At 43.9% G+C, this 6773-nt stretch overlaps 1 long non-coding RNA gene across 1 annotated transcript; it reads left to right on the top strand.

Annotated features, from left to right (window-relative positions):
* The first annotated feature begins 2363 nt into the window (after positions 1–2363).
* LOC308593403 lies at positions 2364–5202 on the top strand. Its single transcript, XR_014010945.1, has 2 exons — positions 2364–2424; positions 4990–5202. It is a non-coding gene; the product is annotated as an uncharacterized lncRNA (long non-coding RNA).
* The last annotated feature ends 1571 nt before the right edge of the window (positions 5203–6773 follow it).

Consider the following 6773-nt stretch of genomic DNA (forward strand, 5'->3'; position numbering starts at 1 on the left):
GGCTATGAAAATTGAAAAGTGCTCCAGCTGTGTGTTTGTTTGTTTGTTTTCTCTTGCATATGTCCATATCTCTTCTTTGGGATCCCTGCCAAAATTGTCAAGGTGACCCAATCCAGAGAAAGTTAGTTTTACTTATTGGTTCATCAAAATCAATGGGGCAAGCTACTCACTCTTAACCGATGTTACCAGGATGTCACAGCAACCCCTGAAGCACAGTCCTATCTACTGCCACTCTGAAGCAACATCAAAAGCCCTGAAAAAAGAAGTGACTGTGGTCCATGCAAGACCTCCTTCTTACTCCCAATTTCACCACAGTTTGGGGAAATGTGACAGTCGGCACAGAGATGAGTCAGATTGAGCCATGTGATTCCTCCCACAAGTTATTGGGTGTCCGTCATGCTGATAGCAGAGTTCAGATAATGTCAGAACAGATCACATAAGCCACTCTACACATTCTGTACTGTGAAGTGTTAAGACAAAGGTGGTAGAATGATGAGTTGTATCCTTCTGACTGCAGGTCAGGTGGTAATTTTTAGAATGCTCCTCTACATCTACAAAGACACGGGTGGCTCTGAGGTCTAAATCACTGAGCCTCTTGGGCCTGCCAATCAGAAGGTCGGCGGTTCGAATCCCCATGATGGGGTGAGCTCCCGTTGCTCGGTCCCAGCTCCTGCCAACCTAGCAGTTCGAAAGCACAGCAAAAGTGCAAGTAGATAAATAGGTAGCGCTCCAGCGGGAAGGTAAACGCCGTTTCTGTGCGCTGCTCTGGTCTTGGTGTTCTGTTGCGCCAGAAGTGGCTTAGTCATGCTGGCCACATGACCCAGAAAAACTGTCTGCGGACAAACACTGGCTCCCTCTGCCTGTAAAGTAAGATGAGTGCCGCAACCCCAGAGTTGTCTGTGACTGGACTTAACTGTCAGAGGTCCTTTACCTACATTTAAAATTTCCTGGATCTCAGGAGGGGGGCACCCTGTGGACCTCCAGATGCTGTTACCATTACCCTTGGCCACAGGCCCATCCTAGTTAGGAATCCCATTGCCAGTCAAGGGTAATCCAGCCATACCCCCATACTGCTATCTTTCAAGGTCGTCTCCAAACCTTATGACAGATATTTAAATGCCCATATAGGAATACCTCGACTTGGATAATGGAACTGTGGTGTTCTTGCATTTTTTAAAAATAAAGACGCTATTGTCACACTCTTTGAAAATTCCTCCCTAGGGGATTACTGTGGTTTACATTATAATGTGTCCTTAAGAAGATGAAAACTTTTGAAGGTGCATTTCTGCAAACAAGTGTGCTTTCATACCTAAAAATATCTCACTGCTGTCAGAGATTTTTAAGACCTAAATCCTTATTTGTCATTCATGAAACTCTATGTGCAATTATACTGTAGAGGAATTAAATCCTGCAGCCTCTATGGAAAACCTGACAAATATATAAAGGGGAAGAGGGACCACCAGCATTCTAATATGAAAGAGCAAAAGTAACCAACTAGTATACACCTTGTGGAATTGGGATTTAGCCTGTGATTCTGTTCCCCTGTGATTCCCAGCAACTGGTATTCAGATGCATATTGCTTCCAAGAGTGGAGGAAGAACACAGCCATCATGCAGAGCAGCCATTGATAGACTTATCATCCAGTAAAATGCTGATGATATCAGGATGCTGTCCGCAGCTCCCGGTTGGTTGCCCAGAAAAATATAAAGCCAAGGGAAAGTTTCTTACAGTCCTTTTTTATTTCAGTCTTTACAGAGAGAGGTTATAGAACCAGCCTCTTGGATAATGGCATTGTCCTGAGAGAATTTCCACCCCCCGTCTCTCCCACTTCCTCATTCATCATCATCATCATCACCTCCTCTATGGGTGCCACTAAGTTCCATCTGCCTTTGAGCTCTTTGCTCTCCTACTTTTAAGGCTCACCGGGTTCTGGGAGATGGTGGTCTGGAATGCTTTCTAATGACAACATGTCAGTTGTTCTGGCTCTCCCATGATTTCCCAACTTTCCCCCTCATCTGCCTCTGAGCAGCTACCTCCCTCAACCCCCTGTTGTAAGGTCAGGATGGGGAGGGGGTCTCCACCGTTCCTCCTCTGCCCAGTCCCTGACAATTAGTTTTCTTTAACAGTGGAAGCAGGTTTTCAGATTATACACAGCTCTTCTTCAGGCTTTGATTATGAGAGCAAAAAGTAAACATCCAATAGTCTAGATAGAAACAACTGGGTAGTCAGGCTGATGGTTACTTGGTTGCAGAAGTTTACTGGCCATTGCTGTTGGCATGGAGATAGTCTAAGTTGAATGCAAACATGCCATTCTGTTGTCATGTGTGATGTCACAAAGAGGATATGCTTTAAGTCTTGGTAAAGCCAGAAACAGTTAAGAGTCAGACTGTATCTCAGCCCTGTCAAGATGGATCTCCATAACAGGTGATGAATAGTTTTATTTGGGGGATATATTAACTTTTACTACTGGGGAAAAGTTTTAGATTGGTTTGCCAGTTTGGACCCCATCAAGTTGAGGCCAATAAATATACATTCACAACCCTGCACCCAACAAATAATCAACTTTATCTGTGACTTTGGGACTGATTCATACAACCACATTTCTTTTCTCCACTCTATACCTTGCATCTCTCCCACTTCCTCATTCGTCAACTTCATCACCTCCTCTATATGTGCTGGTAAGTGTCGGAAATATAAGGATTGATAGTAGTCGTTAATTCTTTCAGAGTTGGATCCCTTCCAGTTGAAGTTGGCGCCGTGGGGCAGAGGCACATATCTGACTTCCCAACAGCTGAATCTCTGTTGCTTCCTGGGAGGAAGAGAGGGATGGGCAAGGCAGCTGGAAGGTTGGCATGGTGCAAAACTACCAATAGTTGCGCCAGATTGGCTCTGCCAGTGTGTTTACACCATGCTGACCTCTCTGCTGCCTTGCCTCTCCCCTTCCTGTTAAGAAGCTGCAGCTCAGCTATCAGTAGCTTAAGTAAGCATCCCACCCTCACAAATAGTTGCTACTGCTATAATCAAATAGTATCAAATAGCACCACAAGCCTAATCTGAAAGTAAACCATTCCAGTTCTTCACCGCTACCACCACATTGAGCATTGTATCTGATGGTGGCTTGGTTATTTGGCCTACACTGTGCCATACAAGGAGCATATGGGCAAACAAAATTCACCAGGCCAGAGGTGGCTGCCCAACAAGACATACATTAAATAATAGAGCCTCTAGATAGTCCAAGTCAGACCATAACTTAGCATCACAATGGAGCTAATGCAGTCTGAACTGAAGCTGATACATTCTCAGAAGAAATGGAGGCATGAAATTGCTGAATTAACCTTTTGCTACACTGAATTAGCTATGTCATCTATCATTGCAGTGGTTGTGTGTGTGTGTGTGTGTGTGTGAGCATACAGTACTATTCCACTGAGACAGAATCAATTTTTTTCCTTGTTATATCAAATGACTATCATAGTCAAACATGCTATGTTAATATTAAATCAAATACGTGTATGGTATCTGACTATATAATCCTAAAAATATTCTGAGTTGTGCGTAGGTGCACTGGACATGAACTTATCAATGTTTAGTATTTTTAAGTCCCTTTGATTTCAGTGAAAGCATGGAAGAGATCTGTAATCTCACTGAAACAAACAGAAATTCAAAGCACTCTTCTCCACAATTTTCAAGCTGTCATCTCCAGAAATAGGGTGATGTCAGGGACAGGAGGGACACGAGGTGGGGGGGGGGGGGCTGTGGGCAGAGAGGACAGAGGAGGAGGATCTAGGGGAAGGGGCCAATAATTTGTTGGTTCTTTGCCACCCATGCAGCAGCTGCTGGTTGTGGAAGAAGAAGGGGGTCAGGAGCAGGAGACAGGGCAGGCAGAGACAGAGAGAAGGAGGAAAGAGAAGAGCTGCAGAAGGTCCTGGGACCAGGAGAGCCTGCAGAGTTCTGGGGGAGGGTTGTGTCTGAGGAATCCCCTCAGTACTCCCCCACATTGTCTCTCTGTTCAAGAAGAGGATTGAAGTGAAGGGAACAGCTTGGTCTGCTGTTGAGGTGGAGCCTCTGGGGGCTTGAACACACCGCGTTAGCCAATGGGGGTTGAGAAGGAATGGGGGGTGGAGCTAGGCTGTTGCTCCAACTGTCTGAGATAAGGCCCAGGTCTGCAGTCATGAGTTGTCTAGGCAACTAGTTAGTGGGGGAATAATGCTGTGTATATTACTTGAACTTTAGGAGCTGATGAAACTGAGTGCTTTGTCAACAAAAAATAATTCCCCATAGCTTCAGACACCTCTCGAGACATCATCACCAAACTCAACATGAGGTTTCCTGAGGGCAGCAGTAATTCTCAACCTTCGGATGCCAACTGCCATTTTGAATCAAGATGGTGGCCCAAATATGACTTTGGCATGACTCTGCCCCCTTTTTGGCACAAATCATGACCAAACTTTGCACAAGGATTCCCAAGGTGAGGGTGACAGACATCATCAGTGTTTAGATTCTGGGCACCATTGTGAATCAAGGTGGCAAACCAGTCTGTGACTCTGGCAGGCCTTTGCCTGATTTTTGGCACGACAGGTCCAAACTCACAAATTGCACTATTTTAAAATCACAAAAAAAATGGTCTGAATGGGGTTTGGAGCTGGTGTAACTTTATGCTGGCTTAATTTATACTTTCTTCCTTTATGCCAGTGTATTGTGCATAGGAATTTTCCCTAAGTGAACACCATATCTAGAACAAATCCATATTTAGGCATGCCTCAATAACATTGAACTAGTTGAGCAAGAATGTGGATGTGACAATATGCACAACAGGATGGATAGCTTATTCAAAGCAATGCAGCATGCACAGAATGCATCCTAATCGTGAACACAGATTCAATTTCAATTTGTTCTTGGATAAACTTGTTTATGCTGGTGGATCTCCAAAGCTGGACATTCTTTCAAAAAAAGAAAAAGATTTTTAACTGTCTCTATTTTGTATTCATTTAGGAGTTCATTTTTCTCCAGTCTGATACTGAAATAGCTGAATGGTAGAATGTTTGATGCTGGAAATTCATTTTTGGTTATTTAATTATGGATGCAAAGGCATTGTTCGGGGAAGAATATTTTATGTCAAGCTTTTATATGATGACTAAAGGGCGGATTGTTCAAACGCCTTTTAAAATAAATGCTTAATGAAATAAAACTTCCTTTTGTACTTGAGTGACAATCTGCTTTTTCCTTGTTTAATCTGCATAATATATTGCTTAGGGTTTGTGTCTTCATAAACAGCCAGCATCAAAACTAACAACAAAGAAGTCTTTGGCTGTCAAATATGTTTTCCTTCCCTACTCCCCATGTTCCCCTCATCCTTATTTATTTATTTATTTATTTAGTGGGTGAGTTTTCTGGAATGTTAATTTTCCTCTTCCTATTGATCTCTGTTGTACATTCATAGAAATTCAATAATTAATTAAGTGATTTCTGTGTCGTATGCATGCACAGATGCTAAGCAGATCTGGATCTGATCGGTGCCTTGGGCAGGGGTCCTCAAACTATGGTCCACGGGCCAGAACCGGCCCACCAGGGTCCTTAACCCGGCCTGCCCAGCAATTACAGAACTCGCCACTGTCTAGCGGGTCTATGTGTGTTTCCATTCTCCCCCCCCCCACTGCATGTGGGGACCAGAACTGACATCAGGAGCCCCATGTGAGGTGATTGCAACAAATGCAGCACAGAGGAGAGGAGAGGGCGTGAGCGTGCGAGGGAAGTGGAAAGGAAAGGAAGGAAGAAGCCAGTCAGCGATGTCATATGTGCCATCGTGAGGAGCCCTTCGCTGCCATCTGGAGAAGGAAAAGAAGGGAGGTGGCGGTGAGGCCTGAGGTAAACACATGCTCATGCACACTCTTTCACCTTAGAGGAGTTCTTGGCTGTGCTTGTGGTGGCAGCACTCCTGGGGTGAGTAACCTTGCCTGCACTGTGGGGGACGGCTTTTATTTTACCTCAGCCGAGGCTCCGTTCTCATTTCTCTCCCCCCGCCCTCTGTGCGGCGGTTTGTTAGTATTTTGTGAAGTGGCAAACAAGAAAACTGAACATCACAAGAAATCAAACAAGGTTATACTCAACATAGACAATTTTCTCCTCATTCACATTGTGACTGTTAAGAGGGCACTGACAAATAGCCGTTATCATAGAAATTCACTATTGCTATTATATTATCATTAGCCAAAAGCAGGCCCATATTTCCCACTGTTTAAAAGGTTTGGGGACCCCTGGCCTTGGTAAACTAAAAATTCTGCTTTGAGCTCCATGGCAGAAAGGTGGGGTATACTAATAATAAATAAAACCAGCTTTCTTATAACCAGGACAACCTGGCAGAAGTCTCAATGCATTGCACTCCAGGCTTGATGATGCCTGCAATTTCCCCAAATGCAGGACATTCAACTGCATAACTTGATATAGATAACACAGGTACAAAATCAGAATTTGTATTTCCCCTTAATGCACACTTTCAATTTTATCTCAGCATGAGTCCACACCTCAAAAAATACCGATCATATTTCTTGATTATTTTCCATTCTGGACATGGGATGAATGAGCAAGCAGCAGGGATTTCCTCTCCTGCTTCCATTTTTGTCCAATTTCTCTGACATCCCTAATTGGGGCCAACATTTTTGGTTCCAAGGGCAACTGAATGCCTGGTCTTTTGCATCCCCACTTTCTACAAGTTTTTGTAAGGTGGTAGAAATGGGATTGGGAGCAGGAAAGAAAAGATTTGAAGGTAGGTCAAGGTT

This window comes from Podarcis bocagei (assembly GCF_964188305.1).
Source record: "Podarcis bocagei genome assembly, chromosome: 8".
NCBI lineage: Eukaryota > Metazoa > Chordata > Lepidosauria > Squamata > Lacertidae > Podarcis > Podarcis bocagei.